At 44.2% G+C, this 22,750-nt stretch overlaps 1 protein-coding gene across 2 annotated transcripts in view; it reads left to right on the forward strand.

Annotated features, from left to right (window-relative positions):
* Positions 1–22,750, forward strand: part of TTYH3 (tweety family member 3) — a 1,772,574-nt gene that overhangs the window by 544,563 nt on the left and 1,205,261 nt on the right. The window lies entirely within an intron of this gene.

Consider the following 22,750-nt stretch of genomic DNA (forward strand, 5'->3'; position numbering starts at 1 on the left):
TTGCTTCTATGTATTCTGATGACTGATGTTATTGACAGCAAGTCGTTATGCTGTTCATGCGTGTCTTTTCCTGACTCTGTATGGGACATCTGTTCTGTTACTTTTTCACTGGACAGTTTCAGTAATTTCTGCTTTGCAGCAAGTAAAAATACTGTTTTTTTTTCTGTTTAATTGCTGAAGTTGAAAAATGTCTACCATCAGTTTTATAATGTTAAATGTTGATTGCATATGGGTCTTAATTTTGTGTCCAAAATACATCTGTGTATCTTAAGTTTTGCCTTTAATGTTTACTTAGCAGTAGACACTGCAAGTTTCTGTAAAATGAGTGCCTTGTGCCTACATTATGGAGTGACCGTGTTCAGTCTTGAAAAATTATCAAATTTTGTGCAACATGATTGTTAAATTGATGATACATTGTGTCTCTCAAAAGATGAAATTAACATTTACTGTTAAAAATATCAAGCCAAGCAGTAGTAAGAGTGTCTGTTTTGACTTCACGTAGAAAGATACAGCATAGGAATAAAATGAAAAGAAAAGAAACTGTGTAGAATAGGCTGAGCTCGTCATGTGACCTGTCAGTTATGCCACAAGTCTTTAAAAAATTCTGCAGATTTTTTTTTATTTTTATCTTTTTTATTTTACATTTGTTGACTGGGCTAGTCCAAGTGGATATATGTCCATTTTCAGTAGAGGCCCGAGGAGAATAGCTCCCAGAAAAAATACTGTACAGAGTGTCCAAGAAAAGAAGAATACAATGACATAAGTATGTAACCGATTTAACATATGTTGTAGCAGCAATTATAAAGTTACACATAGGAGACCTTTTTTATTAGACATTTGGAGCACAAAAAAACATTTTATGTCCATGAATTTACACAGCACAGTAAGGGGGATAAACCAAACAAAAAATTTTTTTTTTTTTTTTGCTTCCAACAAAGCTAATAGAGGAGAGAAAAGTATCAGAAAATAAATGTTTTAGTTGAGAAAGCGTTAAGGCAAGGGGAGATAGTATCAGGATTGTTGCATGGGCATAACCATTGGGATTTTATGAAGATTCTTAATTGGTTCTTGAAAAGATGGATGAATGTAAGGGATGTTAGTTCGCTTGGAAGTTTGTTCCAAGTATTACCAACAGAGTTAGAAAACAGGCAGTCCCCGGATTATTTGTTGGATTTTATGGTGGCTAATTGTAACTTCTTAACGGATCGTAGGGTAGGAAGATTTTTATATCGTAGGGTAGGAAGATTTGTATAAGTATTGAAGAGGTTACAGAGTATGGGAGTATTTGTGGGATGATGTAAGATCTTGTGGATAAAATTGAGTTGCTGGAAAAGTAGCTGGTTTTGTACTTCCAGCCATCCTAGAAGTTTAAGATTTTGGCAATGGTGGGATGTTCTTCGTGTTTCTCTGTTGCAGTCATTACATTTGGATAATCTGCTTGTAGGTTGCCCTCAGTCAGCCTGATTAACAAAGTCTTGGGTCCTGCATCGGTTGCTGTCCCTTCTTCCATGACATCAGGTTATAAAACATGCAGCCAACGCCATTACATCAGTCTTTCTTGCCGTGCGGTGCACGAAGCAGAAGCAGTTTGCAAGTGTTGGTCAGCCAACTCCTGAAATTTTTGTTTTCGAGTTTCAAAACTGAAGTCTTCAATTAAAGCTAAGTACCCCATTGGGGAAACTTTTTCTTGCTCCTTACCGATGTCAGTAAAAGTTAATAATTGCATTACTTGTGGAAAGCAAATACCTCATAAAGATCTTCATTCGTACTGTATTCCTTGCCTAGGCCCTGACCACGATGTACCTTGCTGTCAGTTTTGTGCTTTATTTAATCAGTGCACTATCCGTTGTCTGTATATTTTTGCCTCTAAATATTTCGGTTCTCAGTTTAATTATCCAGAAATGTCATCGGTTAGCCATCCAACTACTGGGATTCTGAAAAAAACGCAAAGATAAAGACTGAGACAGGCCGCCGAGGTCCAAAACTGCCGACGACACTTCTCCTAAGCCAGTCGTCAGTTCACCGATACTCAGTGAGGCGCTTTTGCAGCCCCTGATACTCGCTACCTCTGATTCGCAGGCCTCTACTGAGACCCATTCGGAGTCCGGTATGCCGCGAGATGCTTCAACTATGGAACCCACGGATGTCTCTACCTTGGATGGATCCGAAGCCGCTGTGCGGGCACCGGCTTCTGAGGGTGTATTCAGGCCTATGGACTTGCATATTAAATTGATGCCCCCTTCATTACGTAGGCCTAAATCTCGATCCATTTCTAAAAAACCAACGCCCAAGCCACATGCTCAGGCCTCTATGCCTAAAAAACAAATAAGAATGGCTGAAGATCTAATAACTCTAATCTCAGGGGTAGCCAACCCCCCCCCCCTTCTAAGAATCCTAGGACTGAGGTTGATTATGAATCTTCTGATCAGGATTCTTTTTTTTTTCTGACTGTTTTGATTACCTGGATTTGTCCTTACCTACTTATGAGGATTCTGATGCAGAGGACTCTATTCCCTCTGCTTCCCCTCCTGAGGATTTTGCTTTTGGGGAAACCTTACATTCTCTAAGGGAGCATTTCCACTGGGAAAGCCAGGATTACTCTGATTCAAAAAAGAGGCTTAGGGATTTCCTTCTCCTACCTCAGCATAGGCCTTTAGCTGTTCCTCCTGTACTGGGCAAATTTTGATGATGCTTTCTCGGAATCTAGTTTGGCCCCTGATTCCCTGCCTCCCTGACTGATACTACAGGGTCCCAGAGTCCCACAAGTTCCTTTTCAAAAATCCTATTGCAGATCCAGCGACTATTTCACAGGGGCCCAAGGGCATTAAGGCTTCTACTGCTAAAAATCCTACCCCTTCTGATAGAGACTCCAGGGCGCTGGATAGATGGGGTAAGAAGGTTTACACTTCTGCAGCCTTTGCCATTAGGGCTTTAAACTGCCAGTTTCATATGTTAAAATATCAGCAACATGTTATTGGACTGCTTAAACAAAAAATGATGTTGATTCCTGACTGTGTAGAAAATAAAGAATTACAGGATTTAATGCATTCTGCCTAACAAGTTGGAAAACATACTTTGCAATGTGTTTTTTATTCATTAGAGGCCTCTTGTAGGGCTGTTACTGGGTCTGTGCTCAGAAGGCATGCTTGGCTTAAGGAGCAATCTTTGCCTGATCATGTTGAAGCTAAATTGTTGGATGCTCCTTTAAATCAGGACTGTCTGTTTGGCAACAAGGCTGAGGAAGTTCTTAAAAAGATGGAAGATGAAGCTAAATCTATGCAAACTGTTAAATTTTTTTTACAAGTTCAGCCTACTAGATTTAGTAGGCACTGGCCCTCTAAAAATTGGTCCTTTCCAGCCATTTCCAGGTCTTCTCAATCCAAACCCAGACACAGCAGAAAACCCAGGTACAGTCCCAGGGGACTCACAGAACTAAGCAGTGGGGGGCCTCCACTTCCAGGTCTGGGAATAATAAGACTCCCCTATGGTAAACTGTCTCAATGACTTCCTTTTAAAATTTCCAAGCACTTACCATCTGACTGCCCTTTTGGGGGGAAAGATTGCTCTTCATGCAAAGAATTGGGAACTCATTACCCAGGACAAATGGGTTTTAAATAGTGTCCCAGGGATACAGATTTCACTTCCACACGTTGCTAACACCAAGTGGATGGCTGGACCTACCCCCAAATCAGTGGGCAGAGGCACAAAAACAAGTATTTTCTCTTAAGCATGGGGGCTATTCAACTGGTACCAGAAGAGGAAAAGGGACAAGGTTTCTACTCGAGACTTTTCCTGGTACCCAGGAAAGATGATTCATGGCATCCTACCCTGGACCTGTCTACTGTAAACACCTTTTTGGAGATTCCAAAATTCAAGATGCTGACTCTTCAGTTACTTCCTATGCTAGGCAAAGATGCCTGGTTGGCAACACTTGATTTAAAAGAAGCATATCTGCACATTCCAATCAGGGAATCTTGCAGAAGATACCTACGCTTCAAAGCAGGGTACACCCATGATCAGTTGTTTTCACTGGCCTTTGTTAATACCGTGGGCACAGTAGATAAGCCAAAGTGCCTAGCTTCAGTTATAGCATTTTGCAGGCAAAGAAATATTCAAATATACCCACACCTGGACGATTGTCTAATTCAGGCAGAAAGCCAGGACATACTTTTGAATCATCTGGCCTTTGTAAAAAGGGTTCTAACTTGTCTGGGGTACACCATAAACGAAAATAAATCACAATTGGGTACCCTGTCAACAAATTATATTACTGGGAGCAAACCTGAATACAACTTCCCAGATGGCTTACCTCACGCCAGAAAAGCAAATTCATTTGACAACTTACTTCAAACAAGTGGCCACAAAAACCCTGCTATCTGCAAGACAAATACTGCAAGCATTTGGGTTCATGTCCTGCTGCATTCTTCTAATTCCATATGCAAGACTGCATATGAGGAAACTACAGTGGTATCTAAAAAGCCTATGGTGTCAACATTCTCAAAACCTAGAAACAATGATTCCTATCATACCTTGCCTACACCTAGAGTTCCTTTGGTGGGCAGAGGCCTGCCACCAAAACAAGGGACTACCTTTCACACCACCCCCTGCCACCCAAACCCTAATGGATGCATCAGACTATGCGTGGGGGGGGGGGGGTCACCTGGCAGGGAAGTTCATTCAGGGCAAATGGAACCCAAGTCAAATGCACCTGCATATCAATCAAAAAGAAATGTTAGCTGTGCAGAATGCTCTGACAGCCTTCAAGGACCACATTCTTCCAGGACTACTAATGGTAAAGATGGACAATACCTAGTTATGTGGTACATAAACAAGCAGGGGGGGGTACACATTCTTACCCCCTCTGCAGACTAACCATGGCATTATGGAGCACAGTCTTGAGCTACCAAGTGCACCTACAAGCTCAATTCCTGACAGGAAAATTAAATATACTGGCAGACAGACTAAGCAGAAACCTCATGGACCCACATGAGTAGAAACTGGAACCAAGGGTTTTCAGCATGTTGACAAGCAAATGGGGAGACCAGATATAGACCTGTTTGCCTCAACCCAGAACTACCAATTGGACAAATTTTGCACAAGGACTCCCCACAAACAAGCCTGGAAAGTGGATGCTCTGTCCTTCAGCTGGAAAAACCTATCAGTCTATGCCCCCCCCCCCCTTTGCCTCTGCTCTCCAAAGTACTACTAAAAGTCAAACATGACAAACCAAGGATGATTCTGATTGCTCCAGACTGGCAACGCTAACACTGGTACCCCCTTCCTGCGCAGTGTGTCACGGTTATCTCCATGGCACCTGCCTCAGACTCCTTCCCTGCTGTCTCAGCAGGAGAACCAGATTCTGCACCCTCAGCTACCAACACTGAACCTTGCAGACTGGCCAATTACTTAAGCTCTCCTTTACCATCTCTCCGCAAACCTGTGATGGATATCATTTTAGAGGCAAGGAGGCCTAGTACTAGAAAATCTTATGCTGAAAAATGGAAATGATTCTGTGCCTGGAACCAGTCTCAAGGGATGAGCACAGCAGCACCCAATTTACCTCAGAATTTACAATACTTGACTGAGATGCTTCACAAGGGCCTGTCTTTTTTCTCCATTAAAATCTACGCCTCAGCCATTTCAGCTCATTATAACACAGAACCTCCCCTCTTCTCTCAACCACTGCTCAAGCAGTTCCTCAGAGGTGCCAAAATTTTGAGACCACCCAGGAGAGCTCCAACCCCAGCCTGGGACCTTAACTTTGTCTTGAAGAAACTAACTCTACCTCCTTTCGAGCCATCTGCTACTGCAAACTTAAAATTTCTTTCTTGGAAAACAGCTTTCCTTTTAGCAATCACTTCAGCTAGAAGGGTATCTGAATTACAGGCCCTTATGGCAGTAGAGTCTTTCATCATCTTTCATGCGGACAGGGTGTCACTCAGAACCAATCCATCCGTCATGCCCAAGGTGGTATCCAGTGTGGCACTTAATCAGTCCATTCATTTGCCAACCTTCTTTCCCAATCCGCAGAATAAAGAGGAATGGATACTGCATTCCTTAGATGTGCACAGACGGCTTAGATTCTACTTGGACAGGACTAAGCCTCAAAGGAAATCTGAGTAACTGTTGGTAGCATTTGCTGCAGGGACAGAGGGGAAGGCTATTTCAAAGCAAACCATTTCTAAATGGATAAGACATTGCATTTATTTCTGCTATAAGCACCATGGACAACCTATTCCCCCAGGGGATCAGACCTCACTCCACCAGGGCTGCATCTATTTCTGCAGCCTTTCTCAGAGGTGTCCCTACCAGGGACATCCTAGAAGCTGCTACCTGGAGTTCTGTACATACTTTCACCAAGCATTATCATTTGCCAATTTTCTCTAAATCCAGAGCTGGCTTTGCCACTGCAGTCTTGCAGGGCCTTATAGCTGGCCCTAATGCAATCTAAACTCCTCCTCCCAACCATAGCTTTGGGAATCTACCCAAATGCAATGACTGCAACAGTGAAACACGAAGAATATAGTACATTTGTGTACACTTGCCATAAATGTAGATGTTCGAGTGTATTCACTGTTGCAGTCCTGGTTACCCTCCCTCCAGCCACCTAACTTCTTTTGGCTGTACCTCTACTTCCCTTTACTATGCTTAAAAGGTTTTTTGGTGTATTTGCTTTTTTGTTGGAGGTATATTTTTGTGCTTTTACGTGTAATTGCTTCCCATTAAGGGGGCACCTGACATCTGGGGCAAGAAAAACTGATGTAATGGCATCTGCTGATGTTTTATACCCCTGACGTCATGGAAGAAGGGACAGCAACCGAAGCAGGACCCAAGACTTTGTTAATCAGGCCGACTGAGGGCAACCTTAAAGCAGATTACCCAAATGTAATGACTGCAACAGTGAATACACTCAAACATCTACATTTATGGTAAGTGTACACAACTGCACTTTCGAAATGGGGCACCAGTGGCAAATCTGGCGATGTTGTTATAAGAGGTTGCCAGTTTATTTAGATTGCTTTTGGATAGGTTAGTGTAGCTTGGGGAGGCATAGAGAAGGGTGGAAATTAGGTGAGTTTGGGCAACAGTAAGCTTGGCTGAGGCTGTGAGAAAGGGCTAGAGTTTATAAAGGAATCCAAGTTTTTTATTAACTGATTTAATAGTTAAATTAATGTGTGTGTCAAAGTTAAGATTATTATCTATTGTTACACCCAGGAGTTTGGTGGTAGCGTCGGGAGCAATTTCTGTGCCATTATTTGATGTAACTATGAAATTGATAGGATGGGACTTCTGTGTGGGAGTAAACGATAATAATTTAGTTTTTTTTTGGGTTCAGGAGGAGACATTGTTGATGGAGCCAATTTTCCACTAAGGTAAAGACTTTTTGTGTACTGGTTTGGAGTTCCAGCGGAGAGGATGCGGCACAGATCAGTGTAGAATCGTCGGCATATTGTATGCTGGTAGTTTGGGGAAGGGAGGTTTTCAGATCATTAATGAAAATAGTGAAAAGGAGTGTTCCCAGAATAGATCCTTGTGGGACCCCAAGGGTGATCGGGAGCTGAGAGGATAAGCTATTGTCCCAGAGGACTGCTTGTTGTGTATTTTCAAGGTAGGATTGGAACCATTTTACTGCTTGAGAATCAATTGAAAGTGATTTAAGTATATCTGACAATAATTGGTGGTTAACCATATCAAAGGCCTTAGAGAGGTCTATAAAGAGAGCTGAAGTAAGCAGGTTACTATTTAGATTTTTATTAATGCAGTCAGTAAAGGATAAGAGTGCAGTTGTAGTACTGTCGAATGGCCTGAAGCCATGTTGGCAGTCCACTAATAGGTTATTTTGGAAGAGATGATGCAGTAATTGATGGTGAATACATCTCTCCATAATTCTTGCTATGTCTTGCTATGTTTTGCTAGATCTTGCATGCAGTGCTACTTTTTCCTTGTGTGCACTCTTGTTTAATGCAAGTTATGAACATTGTATTTCTTTGTTTGTTGTCCATCCCATAGTTTTATATACTGCAATTGTGATGTGACCTGTAACACACAGAAACATAGTCTTTATTCATAACTTGACACAACGTAATGCACATGTACTATAAACATTATTCTATCATCCTGCTAGAGCTCCATTTGTGCCTGACAGAGTGTGCTTCTTAAACAATCGGAATTACAAAGCTACATAAGTATATTTTTTGCATTTCATGTAACTGTTCAGTATTTATTAGCACTGCAGTGGTTGTACTTATTTGCTTATCAGTACTGCATTTTTATTTATTTATTGATTTGTGCAACAGTTCTGCACTAGTTTACTGCCTGTTATTTATTTGTATGACTGAATTATGTATGTTTCTGTGTCTCCATTTATATGTTTGCTGATCTCTAGATGATTTTTTTTCTGCCCACCCTCCCTCTGTACTGCTGTTGTTCTTATAATTTGTGGATTTTTTTCTGTTGCCTGCTTCTACTGTAAATTTGATAAGGGACACTCCTCGTAGTCCTATCTCATTAGCTTATTCTACCTAATACAGAGGTCATTTGGGAAGGTGAAACCCCTTAGTTCCTTAACCTTGAATTTTCTTCTGTTCCTCCTCTCTCCCTTTCTACTTTATTAACAAAACAAAAAAAAACCTTTATTCAGCTTCTTTTACTGCATTTGTGATTCCTCTTCCTGCCCCATTACTTCATCTTGCTTTTTCTGCTACTTGCTGCAGCTTGTTTTCTAAAGTGTTCAATTGGATCTTTTCTGTTGCACTTGTTACTGCTTGTTTATAGCCTGTTTAAATTGTGTTATTCGAAGCTCTTAGTTTTGGTTTAAGCACTTGGGCTTTAGGCGTATCCCTTAACTCTCCCTGGCCTTCTCTTTCAGATTCTGAAAAAAATATGGACGGACAATTTCTTAGTTTCTCCTGCCAGTCTGGTTGATATGGGCATCCTGGGACAGTGTAACAACTGCCTTGTGTACACAGACAACCACCTACTACTACTACCACCTAGGAGCACAATTTACGAGAGATACAATTACATTAGGAACCTAGAGTCCATTCTCTCTCCCTCACAAGCCAGTATGTCTGGCACAGAGAAGGCTGTCAATACAATCACTACACCTCAAACACCACCCACATATGTGGAGGTCCTCAACAAAAACATACCCAAACAAAGGGGACCCCCGAGGCAAAACCCACGCGATCTTCACGGCCCTCCACACCACATACCACGCATAGTTCACACACCTGTGTCTAACAACAATAAGGCTTAACCATAAAACCAACATATTAGTCAAAGGAGACTCCATTGTAAGACACACAAATGTGATTCTCACCAGGCTGGATGAGGAGTAAGTCATGGTTAGTTGTCTGTCAGGGGCCAGAATCCACCATATCACACATGCACTCAAGTCTCCCAATGGCAGGTACTGTTATGACTCTGTCATAGTCCATGTTGGTGTGAATGACTTGAGACGTACCTCCCTGGAGTACGTGAAGAAACATGATTGAGCTTACTGAATATGTGTCCCAGGTAGGTATGTTCCTAGCCTTAAGCAACATTCTCCCGTCACCCAGAATTGATGCCTCAATACAAACAGAAAATGATTGACTTTAACAATTGGCTTAGTTTCTGGTGTCATTCCATGGGTGATCCAGTAACTGACAGCCTGGGAAGATATAATCGACAGACCACAATGTGTTGCCAGAGATGGCCTACATCTGTCTCACTTGGGCTTCATGCTTTTGGCAAAAGCACTTGCCTCCCACATAGTGCCTTTTTTTTAGAAACCATGATGAGGTTAAAACTACCAACATAAAAATTTCAACAAAACCCAAATTAAAGGTCATACTGCTAAACACTAGGAGTCTAAACATGAAACTGCACTCATTGCAAGCATTCTTAACCTTGGAAAATGCTGACATCTGCGCAGTCACAGAAACCTGGTTCAAAGCTGCAGAGAACATCCCAGCCATACCTGGTTACTCATCCTGTCATACATTGAGACCCCAAACTGTGGGTAGTAAAGCCAAAGGAGGTGGAGTTTCAATATATATGAAGACATGCACACCTCCAGGCTGGTCAAACAGTATGGCCCACAGGAAACACTCCGGGTGCAGTTAACAATTGACTAAACTCCTGTACAAATCATAGCTATCTACAGGCCCCCAAATCTGACTCAAGATGCCCAAACTGCCTATCTAGGCCTCTTTGAATGTATCAAGATTCAACTGGTTTACCCTGATCCTGAGTGACTTTACCCAAACATAGACTGGAAGAACCCACATGCCAGAACAAATGCCCAGAGGTTCCTTGATTTTGTCAAGCCAAATGCTTTGGAACAGCTAGTTGATGCCCCAACAAGAGGTGATAATATCTTGGACTTGCTATTAACTAGCATGAGTAACCACTGCAGCATCCCTCCAGTATCCTATTCCCTTGTAAGATCAGAGCATAAAGCGGTCATGTTTGAAGTCACCATCTCCCCTGACCTCCCCCCCTTCTCTAGCTAGGGTCAAACAAAAAAACATCTCCAAAGCTGAATACAGCCTCCTGAGGGATGGTATAAACAGCTTCATAGACCCCTCCCCCTGTCTAGGAACTGGCACCAGTTTCCAAAACTATACCAAATTACTATATGAGCACCTATATAGGTGCATGGAGTCAGGAATACCCTACAGGACTAACTCATCCTCTGCAAGGAAGAGTTAACCTGCCTGATGGACATCTGCAATAAATAAATTCTATAACAAAAGAAAAAAATTGCTATCCAGGACCAAGAAGGGGTAGGTGCCCAATTGGAAGCAATCTTTCCTTAGCCTGAACAAGCAAATAAGAGCACTAGTGAAATCTTCCAAAACAAACTTGGAGTCCAAATTGGCCACATTTGCTAGAGACAATCATAAGGCCTTCTTCACATATGTCCATAATCTCAAAGGTAGCATCCAGATCTGTTCAGAACAGGTGGTCAAGGACACCACCTATACAAATGCCGTAGATATAGCAAACTTGCTGGTTGACAGTCATTGAAAATTTCACCCCTCTGTCCCCCCATCAGTAAATCAGGACATTCCCTGTACCTGCCCCCCTTCCCTTTATATCTAGGGATCAGGTCATCATTGTTCTCTCAAAGGCAAAAAAATACAGCCTCCATGAGACCTGATAACATCCCAGGCTGCATCCTACATGAACTTGGGCAGGAACTTCTAGCACCATTAGGTGCCCTATTCAACCAAAGCCTCAGTACTGGCTTTGTCCCAGCTGAGTGGAGGACAACTCTACCAGAGAAGGTCTTTCACTTATTCCCCTATCCCATTCTCTTTGCCAGTACTCTGATATCAATCCCTGGTAGGCAGGGCAGTCTCTAGCTGCAGTCCAAATATCTTCTTGGCTTCTTCCAGTTCTGTTAATTTTCCCTTTCATAGATATTTGCTGCCAATACCTTGGTTCCTTCATCAGTTTTCTGAGTAAATTCCAGCCCCCTGCTTGCCTATTTCCTGTACCCCTAATTGCAGTAATACCTATCAGCAACATCTTCTTTCTCCATTCCCATGTTGGCTTAGTTCGTCGGATACTTTCTGCTACTGTATGAATAATAATCTGATCACCATATCCCACTTAACCCTTGCCCTTTGCTTTTCTCAGATAAAATCCTTCAACTGTTTATTAATTACTGTCAACATCTCCTCCTTTGGTTGATAACAATATGCCTGGCATGTATAAAACTAAAGTGACTAAAACATTTTCACTGCTTGTATTTTGCTGTCTGTATCCTTCCACTTTCTCAGTTTTTGTATTGCCTTTTGTTTTGTCTCTTCCCACATATCCTTAGCTGCCAAAACAGAATATTTTTTTAATCCATGCTCTTAAACCCTTCATTTTTTTGTGCCCCAATAAATGAGTATTGCTGAACCAGTTCATGTGTAGGTACATACTTTACAGTTATAGCCTTTATTTTATCTTCTTTTGTTTTATATTATCTGTTGAATAAATACCCTGTGAGGTAGTGCCACCTGTCACTAGTTCAGGTATATGGCCAGGATCAAGGGGTTGATGTTTTAAATGTAACCAGAGGGACCATGTAGCATTCAACTGTTCACTGAAGCAAGGTGGGGAACAAAAGGTGAAGGAGCTAGCAAGTCAGAATAACAGCATGCCCAGTGGTAAGTTCCCTAGGGACAACAGGGGTACCAAACTATCACCAGAGTTTGTGTTCTATCTTAGTGGATGGAAATCAGGCCACTGCTAAGAGAGTGACCGCCCCTGACAGTAACCATTGTGAAGTCTGCAGTGGTTAAAGAGGTTAAGTACTTGCTTGGGCAGTCCACTCCAGTCAGAGTTTTAGGAGGGTCCTCTTTCCAAACACCTTTGGCCAGGGTTCACCTTGACTAGGAGGTTGGAAAAGGAAGCAAGTAGGTAGCTGTGTTTGAGTATATCCCTGCATATGTCTTGATAGGGAATGATTTTGATAATGCAGTACCTTGTGTGCATGAAGTTACATGCAGTCAGGCTTGAAGACAGGCACGTGACTCTGGTAGCCTGGTGGAGACCCAGACAGACAACACACTTGAAGCTGGGTTTAGTGATGCATCAGTTTCAGGGAGAGAGCTACCCTGTAGCAGTGAGCCTGAAAGTGAGCCACAGCTGCTGGTAGGTACTGATGTTCCATTGGCCAAGATGACTGCAAGGACAGAGGTGAGTGGTGCTACCCAGGCTGACAGTGAGGCACCTCTGTTATATACCAGGCTTCCTGTGGAAAGGGAGCTGGGAAGGGTCACAAAGGTAGAGTTGAAACAGGCTTCCCTTTTGGACCCTACTTTACTAGGCTTGAGGGAGGTAGCTAATGAGGCACCTGATTCTTAAGGGAAAGGATAGTCTGTACACTGGAACACAGCGTTGCTGTATAGAGTGGACCCCTGAGGGAGGGCTAGAGGATGCAGTAATAGACCAGTTGGCAGTGCCCAGAGCCTACTGTCTGACACCTCTAGCCATAGCCCATGGGATTCCTTTTGCAGATCATATGGGCATAAAGCGTACTAAGAGACGTATTATGCAGAGCTTTTATTGGCCTGAGATTGCAAGGGATGTAATAAGATACTGCAGGACCTGTGAGCAGTGCCAAAAGGTAGTCAAGGCAGAAGACAAGGTCAAAGATCCTTTGATGCCTTTACTTGTGATTGAAGAGCCATTTCAGGGGGTAGCGATGAATATTGAGTAGCCCAAGTTCCACAGTGAAGAAGTATGTCCTGGTAGTAGTAGATTATGCTACTAGATACCCTGAGGTGTGGTTTTGTCCTCCATCGAGTCAGAGAAGGTGGCAAATGCTTTGTTAGAGATTTTAAGCAGGGTAGGTTTCCCAAGAGAAATACTGATGGACAGTGGTGCCAATTTTATGTCAGACCTGCTGGCTTGTCTGTGGAAGCACTGCGGGTTGAAGAAGCCCCTAAAGACCACCCCCAGATAAATGGTCTTGTGGAGAGGTTAAACTCTACACTAAAGACCATGCTACAAGCATTTGCAGACCAGTTTGAGAGAGTGGGACAAATATATTTGCCCCATTTGCTGTTTGCATGCAGAGAGGTACCCAGGGAATCCACAGATCTGAAGTAGTTATTTCATTTGTTCAGCATCCTGTGGGTATCTGATCCGATCTCTGATCTGAGCCGGCAGCTTTACTAGCTAAAAGATCCGAACTCCTAGCTCCCCCCCTTACCCATAATCCCTTGCTACATACTCCCTTTCCCCAGCTCTCGTTTGCCGCGGCTGAGGGAAGCTTCAAGTGAAGAGCTCCTAGGCGTGGGTGAGAACTTTCTGGTTTTAAAAAAAATGTAAAAAGTTAGACTCGAATACTTTTCGTTGTGTGTGTATTAGCACCCTAGTCGTCATGTAGTATTATTAGTTTAAACATCTTGTGGTAATTTTTTGTCTTAATTTTTATTTCCCTCCCTTAAGTGTGTTCTGTATTATGGCTGAAGGGCCCAAAGCCATATTCTCCAAGTGCACTGAGTGTGGCCATAAGCTTTCCCCAGCTGATGGCCACACTCAGTGCGTTCTTTGTCTGGGGGTGGCCCATTTGTCCACCAGCTGCCAAATTTGTGCAGCTTTTAACCCCCGGGCCACCAGGGATAGGAGGAACAAGTTAATCCTGGCGGGATTATTACCTCAGGATTTTTCTTCCTCCTCTCCATCTAAAGCACAGGCCGCGACTGTGGCCCCCGGGCCTTTGGAACCCCCTACCCTGTCTGGGACTCAACCTCCCTCAGATTCTCAGGGTCAGGGGGACTCTTCTTCCTCTAAAGAGAAGAGGCATAAAGAGAAGCATAAGAGTCACAAGAGGTGGGCCGAGACTCATCCCTCGGCCCCGCCATCTAAAGTTACGAGTCCCTCCACGAGGGCCTCTGGATCCTCTCACTCTCTGCTCCATTCGCCTTGTTTCTCGCTGGAGCCGGAGGAGGAGTACCGGTCTCCATCGAGGTCTTTGAGGCGGCCCTCCCGGCCCGCCTTGACAACCTCTTCTAGATCAACAAGGAGCCTGACCGCGGACATGGATCGGATGATGCATCTATTTTTGCAGACTGAAATGCAGATGGGGGTGCTCCTGCCTCCACTCCCTCCGGGGGGGAGAGCAGCCCTTTCTTTACCCCGATAGCCCCTTCTCTGACCCAGTTTGGGGTCTCGGAGTCGTCGGATCAGGGCCATTTCGGAACCGGGGAGTTGTCGGCGCTGACAGCACCGGTTACTTTGACGCCGCCGTTGCCCTGGAGCTTGTCGGATCCTAGCTCTCGGGGCTGAGAGCTGAGCATCAGATCCGTGGGGTAGGTGTGTCTTCAGCTCCATTCTGGTCAGAGCACACTTCCCTCTCGGGTCTGACCGCTTCGGCTCCGACGCCAATCCCTACCTCAGAGCCGAGGGGGCTGCTTTCGGAGCCTGGGGAAAGCGGTTCGCCTTCGGCGTTCGAGGTAGTGGAGAGGGTTCTGTCAAGGCCTTCCAGATCCCCGGTCCTCCCCGACGCATTTGGGTCTATCCTCCATCATCTGGCCATTGGGACAGCCTGCACTAACACTCCAGTTAGTTCCCTTAGAGGAACAGGACCCCGTGGGCGAGCCCTGCTCTGGTAGCCCCACTGAGGAGGTCCCTCGCAAACCGAAGTGTAAAAGGAGGCACCTGGACTCCTCTGAGTCCCTCAGGGAAGACACAGATTTGGATGAAGGGGAAGGTTCCCCAAGATCACCCCCTGAGGATGTCTCCAGACATCATGGAAATGTTGCGAATTAGAGGAGGGTGGTCTGCCCAAAAACCATCCTCAGACGAGTCTGTGTTTCTGGAGGTGTTTGAGGCAGGCGTGTCTAGCTCCTGGGTGTCGCCTCTGGCGTGGAAGGAACCGGACACCGTGGAGCCAATTCCAAGAAGGCTAGATAAAGTTCTTAGCTCTCCCTTGGATAGGCAGGCTTGGTCTAAGGGTTCACCAGTGGATGCCATGTTGGTGGCGGCCGCCACGAAGAAGGAACTCACACAGGAGAGTTCCTCTGTCCATCCTCCGGATAAGGAATCTAGGACGTTGGACCGTATTGGAAAGCGGATGTTTGCTTCAGCCACCTTCTCTATAAGGGCGCTGGACTACATGGCGCACGTCATCAGACTCCAGCGAGACTTAATAAAGGAATACGCTGGAGCTCCCCCGGAGTCCATGACTGCCAAGGATAAGAGGACTTTCTCGACTCGCATGGCCACTCTGAAATCTATTTCTAACACTTCTATGCGGCTACTCTCCCATGCCACGGATGGAGCCGCTAGAGCTAGCGGAGCAGGGGTCGCCTTGCGGTGTCACGCCTGGCTCCGCCTTTGTGATTTTGCGGAACCCTTCAAGGCGTCCTTCGCGAATGCACCCTTTGATGGCTCTTCGCTCTTTGGCAAGACCGCCTGCGGACGCTGGTCCAAAGCGAAAAGGACGGGAAGACACTGTCTGCTGTCTGAGTCCACTTCTCTAATCCCCAATGATCCTTCTCTAGGAATTGGAGGGGACAAAAGAAGATGTGGTTCCGAAAGTCTCAGCAGTCCTGTCCAGCTTCGGATCCTTCGTTCTTCAGAGGCAGAGGAGGACAAGGTGGACGCTGGCCCAGAGGCAGAGGGGGGGGGGGCGCATAATTTTGGGTCTAGAGAACTGTTCTCTGACAGGCCCGTGCAACAGCCCTGAGGGCTTACCTGGCTGTCCCTCTCTGGAGGCAGTCGGGGGGGGGGGCGTCTGTCGGAGCGCCTCCAAAATTGGGAGTCCATTACGACGTATCGTTGGATGCTCCGACTCATATCCAGAGGTTACACCATTCCCTTTCTAAGTCTTCCCCCTCCTACGAAGTGCCTCCATGATGTCCCACCCGATCAAAGGGAGGCGGCAGCTTCGGAGGTTTCGAAGCTGCTAGAAAAAAGAGCCATCCAGCACATCACCTCAGACCAGCTCGGCTTGGGCAATTACTCCAGGTTCTTTTTAGTGCCAAAAAAGACGGGGGACTTGAGACCAATTCTAGACCTTTCTTCCCTGAACCTGTTCATTCCCAAAGAAAAGTTCTGGATGGTCACTCTGCAATCAATTCTCCCCCTTCTTCGGGAGAACGACTGGATGTACTCCATAGACCTCCAGGATGCGTACTACCATATTCTTATGGGCAGACAATCCAGGAGGTTTCTCCGCTTTTGGCTGGGAGCCAGTTATCAGTTCAGGGTTCTTCCGTTTGGCCTCACCACAGCCCCCAGGATGTTCACCAAGGTCATGGCAGTTGTTGCAGCCCACCTGAGACTCCAGGGCATTCAGATCTTTCCGTACCTGGACGACTGGCTCCTCACTGCCTCCAACAGGCATCAGCTTTGTTCTGCCAGAGACTATTCTTTCACACTCGCCCAGCATCTGGGCATTTCAATAAACCTCCAGAAATCCTTCCTTCGTCCTGTACTGGTTCTGGAATTCATAGGAGCCAAAATAGATACTCGCCTCTCTCAGGCCTTCTTAACATCGAGACAGATTGAGCAGTTTGTCATGTCATGTTATGGCACTTCTTCAGTCCCCAGCCCCATCGGCAGAATTAGTCCTGAAAGCGCTGGGCTCTATGGCGGCAGCAATCAGTCTTTCCCTGCACGCACGTCTGCGAATGAGAATTCTTCAATGGACCTTTCAAGTCCAATGGTCTCTGTTGCTACACCCCCTAGACGCTCCTATTCTCCTGAGCAAGGTTTGCAGGGACTCCCTCCTCTGGTGGCTTTGCTCACGGGAGCTGCGGGAAGGGAGACCCTTCGTGATGCCTCATCCCCAAGCCACGTTGACCATGGACGCTTCTCGCCTCCGGTGGGGGGGGGCATGCTATGGGCAGATCCGTCCAATGCACATGGACTCCCTTGCAGACCGCTCTGCATAGCAGTGTCCTAGAGATGAGGGTGGTGCTTCTAGCGTTGCAAGCTCTTCATGACCTTCTTCCCTTGGGGACTATTGCAATACAGACAGACAACATGGCGGTAGTCTGGTACATAAACAAACAGGGAAGAACCAGATCTTATCCCCTTTGTCAGGAAGCCATGAGAGTTTGGGAATGGGCGATATCCACCAACCGTTTTCTGATAGCAACGCACATTCTGGGACAGTCCAACATTCTTGCGGACAAGCTGAGTCGCTTGATCCTCACACCTTACGAGTGGTCTCTGAACCCGTCTGTAACGAAACAGATTTTCCTGAAGTGGGGTCTACCTTGCTGTGATCTTTTTGCTTCTCCGTCAAACACAAAGTGCAGAGAGTTTTTCGCTCTAATTCCCCCACCAGGGGAGAGCCCCAGAGACGCTCTGGTTCATGCTTGGCCACCCGGTCTCCTCTATGCTTACCCCCTCTTCCTCTCATGATGAAGTACCTACAGAAAGGTTGGGGAGCAAAGTTATCCTCATAGCCCCATTCTGGCCTTGCCAGATCTGGTTCCCTTATCTGCGATCTCACAGTGTAGTTCCTCCTTGGATCTTGGATCCCATCCCAGATCTGATTTCGCATCCTGTGGGATTGCAACCCCCAAACCTGGAAAACCTCAAGCTTGCGGCTTGGTTGATCCAGTTCCACTGATGGCAAGGACTCCCGGTATCTCCTCACCAGTGAAAGACATTCTGGTAGCAGCGCACAAGCCTACTACCAGAAAAATTTACAGTAGTAAGTGGAAGCGTTTTTCTATCCAGGCTACAGACAAGGGTTTGGATCCCTTTACCATCCCTATCCCAACTGTTCTTGAATTCTTGTCACATATTTTTCATCAAGGAGCCAGTGCATCTACAGTTAAAGTACAGTTGGCAGCCATCTCTCATTTTCACATAGGAGATGGGCTGGGATAGTTAGCTTCAGCTAAAATATGCAAAACGTTTTTGAAAGGAATTTTTCTGCTGAAGCCACCAGTTAAGACTGCGGTTCCACCATAGGACCTGACATTGGTTCTGCAGGCATTAACGAGTCCGCCCTTCAAACCGGCCGCCTCGGTTCAATTAAAATTTTTATCCTGGAAAACAGCCTTTCAGATCGCTATTACGTCAGCCAGGAGGGTCTCAGAACTTCAAGCGCTTTGCATGAGACCCCCTTATCTAATTTTTCATAAGGATAGAGTGTCTCTCAGGACTAACCCCTCCTTTCTGCCCACAGTGGCCTCTGAATCAAATATTAATCAGTCAATTAATTTACCAGTATTTTTTCCCAAATTCCAGAATAAACAGGAATATAAATTACACAAATTGGACGTACATAGACTACTGCGCTTTTACTTGGACAGGACGAAGGCTACTCTCAGGTCTGATCAATTGTTTGTGTCCTTTGCCAAACCTTCTTTAGGAAAGGCTATTACCAAAGTTACTTTAGCAAACTGGATTTCGCAATGCATCATCCATGCTTGCTTAGCCTCAGGGAAACCTGCTCCTTCCGGAGTCCATGCCCATTCAACTTGTTCCATAGCTACTTCTGCAGCGTTTTGATCCAGAGTTCCTCTGGATGATATATGTTCAGCAGCTACTTGGTCCTCTTCTCATACATTCATTTCTCATTATAAGTTGGATATGATATCCAGGAGTAGGGCTTCCTTTGGCTCCGCGGTGCTCCGGAATATCCTTCCTTGAGGACCTCCCATGGTTTTTATTAGGTAGCTGGGGATTCTGTCCCACAGGTTGCAGAACAAATTAAGTAACTACTTCAGATAAAGAAGTTATGTACTCACCATAATGTTCCATCTGAGTAGGTACTTTATTTGTCTGCAACCAACCTCCCCCTCCATGCCCCCCTATCCAGTATCGTGCTTCCTGACTATGAATGACGTTGGTTAATGCAGTTAGGCAGTAGGTTATGGTACTTGGTCGAGAGTCTTGGTTGCTAGTTTAGGCAAACTCTATCTGGGGAAAGGGAGTATGTAGCAGGGGATTGTGGGTAAGGGGAGGAGCTAGGAGCTCGGATCTTTTAGCTAGTAAAGCTGCCTGCTCGAATCCGAGATTAGATCCAATACCCACAGGTTGCAGACAAATGAAGTACCTACTCAGATGGAATGTTATGGTGAGTACATAACAACTTTGTTTTTCACCCTTTGAGTTGCTGTATGGGCGGGGGCCTTTAGATTTGATTTGCTATGAGAGGGAGGGTGTGTGAGAATCCCACAAGGAGTCTGTTGTGCTATATGTCCTAAACCTAAGGACAAATGCTTAGGGAACTTATGGGACTGGCCCAGGAGAACCTGGCAGGAGTCCAACATCAGAAAAAAGTCTGGTAAGACAGAAATGCTCAAGCCTGAGAGTATGCTGTTGGACAGAAGGTTATGGTGCTCATTCTTGTCAGACACAGTAAGCTACATGCATTCTGAAAGCTTAAATGGGCTTTGGGAGGACCCCCTGTGTTGGCCAGTCCAGATTACAGCAAAGAATTTGTTGTGCAGGTGGGGGCTGTACTCAGCCTGGTTTCCTCAGGAGGAGAAGAGCACCCACTTGTATATCTCAGCCATAGACTCCAACCCAGGGAGGAAAGTTATGCAGCTGTGGAAAGAATGTCTAGTTATAGTATAGGCACTGCAGAAACTTCAGCCCCATCTGTATGAAAGGAAATTCACTGTGGTTACAGACCACAATCCTTTAACATGGCTATATCATGCCAACCAGTTCAATCCCAAGCTATTAATGTTGAGCCTAGAGTTGCAGGCATATGACATGACAGTGCAGTATCATACTAGGGTCAGCAATGCCAATGCAGATGGACTCCCAAGACATGGTACAAGTTAGTGTTCCCAGACAGGCCCCTTTCTCTCAAGTAACATTTTTCCAGGGTCACTTGAAAAACTAGCTTGTGTCTTCAAAGGGGGGGGGGGGTGATGATATGAGGTAGTGCAATCAGTGCCAGGGAGAGTGGGGCAGTGCATGTGTAATGTATGCCAACATAGCTAGCTGGAGTTCTCTAAAGAATTTTGCATCATTTGACTATCACATTGATTTATACAGATGCTTGTGTAAAAATGTATTTGTAATGTTGCTTGTGTTAAAAATGCATTAACAGTGGACAGATGTACATATGTATGTGAGTATTATAACTGATTAAATGTATATGTTTTAACAGAGAAATATGGCAGGGAAGAGGTTAATCTCAGTCCAGCTAATTTTGAAAAAATAGGTTGAAAATTAAATGTTTTCGTTTAGGCCATGATGATTTTATCTTGCAGGTCTGATTACAGCCAGAGACCACATTTTCTGGGAAAACCAGGAGTAGGAATCTTACTGTATTGTCCTTAGGGGTGAACTAATTGCTTTCCTGGAGGGGGATAGACGTTTTTAAAATTGTTTTATAGATTTCAGATGCTGCAACAGATCTTTTTTTCCAAACACCTTTATTGAATTATTACTTTTGACACAGGCAACTTGCATTCGTATAAAAGTAATCAAACTATATTAACATAAATATTATACTTCACATATATAAGCCACCAGGTCTGAATGGGATGATCAGCATTAAACCGGTCCTCAAGCTTAGGAGGGCTAGGTTATAACTCTCACACTTGACCCCCTTCATACCACAGCATCCCCACACAGCATATTAAATTATTGAACATCCACGGTTATAGGATTCCGACTAATAAATCAAATTCTACAAGAAATGTTATATGGATGGGCATTAAAAATATCTCACGCATATTTTATTGCATGTTTTTATCAGTGTAAAGTAATAAGGGAAAAAAAAAAAAAAAAAATTTTTTAACAATTCACTGACAATCTAAACACATCTTTAAGCATATTCTTTAACAATCTACAACCCCAATCAGACTTCAGACTTTTATGTTCTGAAACCTAGGAAACTGGCATTTTAAAATGTTTTTTATGGTTAGTCATTTTTATTTAAGTGCATATGTTATTGCAAACATTTCATTTTTTGAGTTGATATAATGACTAACTTTTTTAACACCCAACTCTAAAGCACCACACCTTAGTACTAGATTTACTAATTAATTAATTGTATAATTGCCAGGCTATTTAATGGAGGTTACTGCACACTGCAATTTGTTTTCACTTGATAAAGCTCAGGATTGCCTGAGCGAAAGCGCTTGTGTGATTTTATCTGTGACTTTTGGAATACTTCAGAAATAAAAATACAGCCTTGTGGACTTTAGCAGAGTTCCGGTTCCTTTCTTCAAGGTCGTGGATTATTCTTTGCTTGTCTTTGGTTTTTTGTGCATTACTTCACTTCACATATATTGCTATACATCATATAGCCTAAGCAATATTACATAAATTATTTGATTCCTTTTTATTAAACCATCACATACTACATAGGCAATCTTATATAAATGGAAACAAACCACACCAACACAATCGTAGTCGCAAGCATTTTACATCACAAACTGTACTGACACAGTCCCAGTTGCAAACATTATACATCACCTATCTACCCAATCTTTCTCACTCAAACATTACACTGCTCATTTAAGTTCTGCCACCTTTTAGACTTCATTCCTCTATGTATTGTTCCCACAATTCCCATTTTTTCCTATGTAGTTTGCTCCTACCATTTTCTCACAATCTAATTTCCAGTTGTTTTATTTCTGTTACTATATTCAGTACTTCCAATATAATTGGTTTAGATTTTGATTTCCATTTTATAGTAATTGCTTTTTTGGCAGCCACCATGGTTAGACACAGCAAGGCCTTACCGTGTCTAAGCAATTTCAATTTTGTATCATAGCTCAGAAAAATCATGTCCCTCATCAGACCAATCTGCCTACCCAGCATCTCCAGCAGTGCATCCCGGAGGGAATCCTTGAAGTCCTCCAACTCACCGCACCCCAGAAAATAGGTTCCCAATTATCTCTTTCTTCCCCATTCACACCTTCAACATTTACTATCTTAGCAAAGCTCTGGGTCTGTATTGTACCATAGTCAGGTGACCAGATGTGATGTCATTCTATAACCACCACTGAAATGATTTTTTAGATATTAGTGAGAGATACAATGGAACTCTCATATCAGCACTTTGTTTTGCAGAACCTGGTAGGAAAGATCTCTTACAGATCTCGCACAACCACACACCTCATTTTGCCTTGCTGTTGTAAGTAACTTATCTGGGGAACAGTAAGTCGGTCAGGAAAATATAGTGAGATTAGTTCAGTATTGTTTTTCTGCATCTGTGTGAATCTATGCAGTTACTTTTTGCATCTCCTGTGCTTGAAACTCTGGTGTTTATTGTAACTAGATGTTCAGTATTTTCATGTTTTCTATTTTAGTATTTATTATTCAA

Source organism: Protopterus annectens, chromosome 12.part0, assembly GCF_019279795.1.
Source record: "Protopterus annectens isolate FY-2018-M chromosome 12.part0, PAN1.0, whole genome shotgun sequence".
Lineage (NCBI taxonomy): Eukaryota > Metazoa > Chordata > Ceratodontiformes > Protopteridae > Protopterus > Protopterus annectens.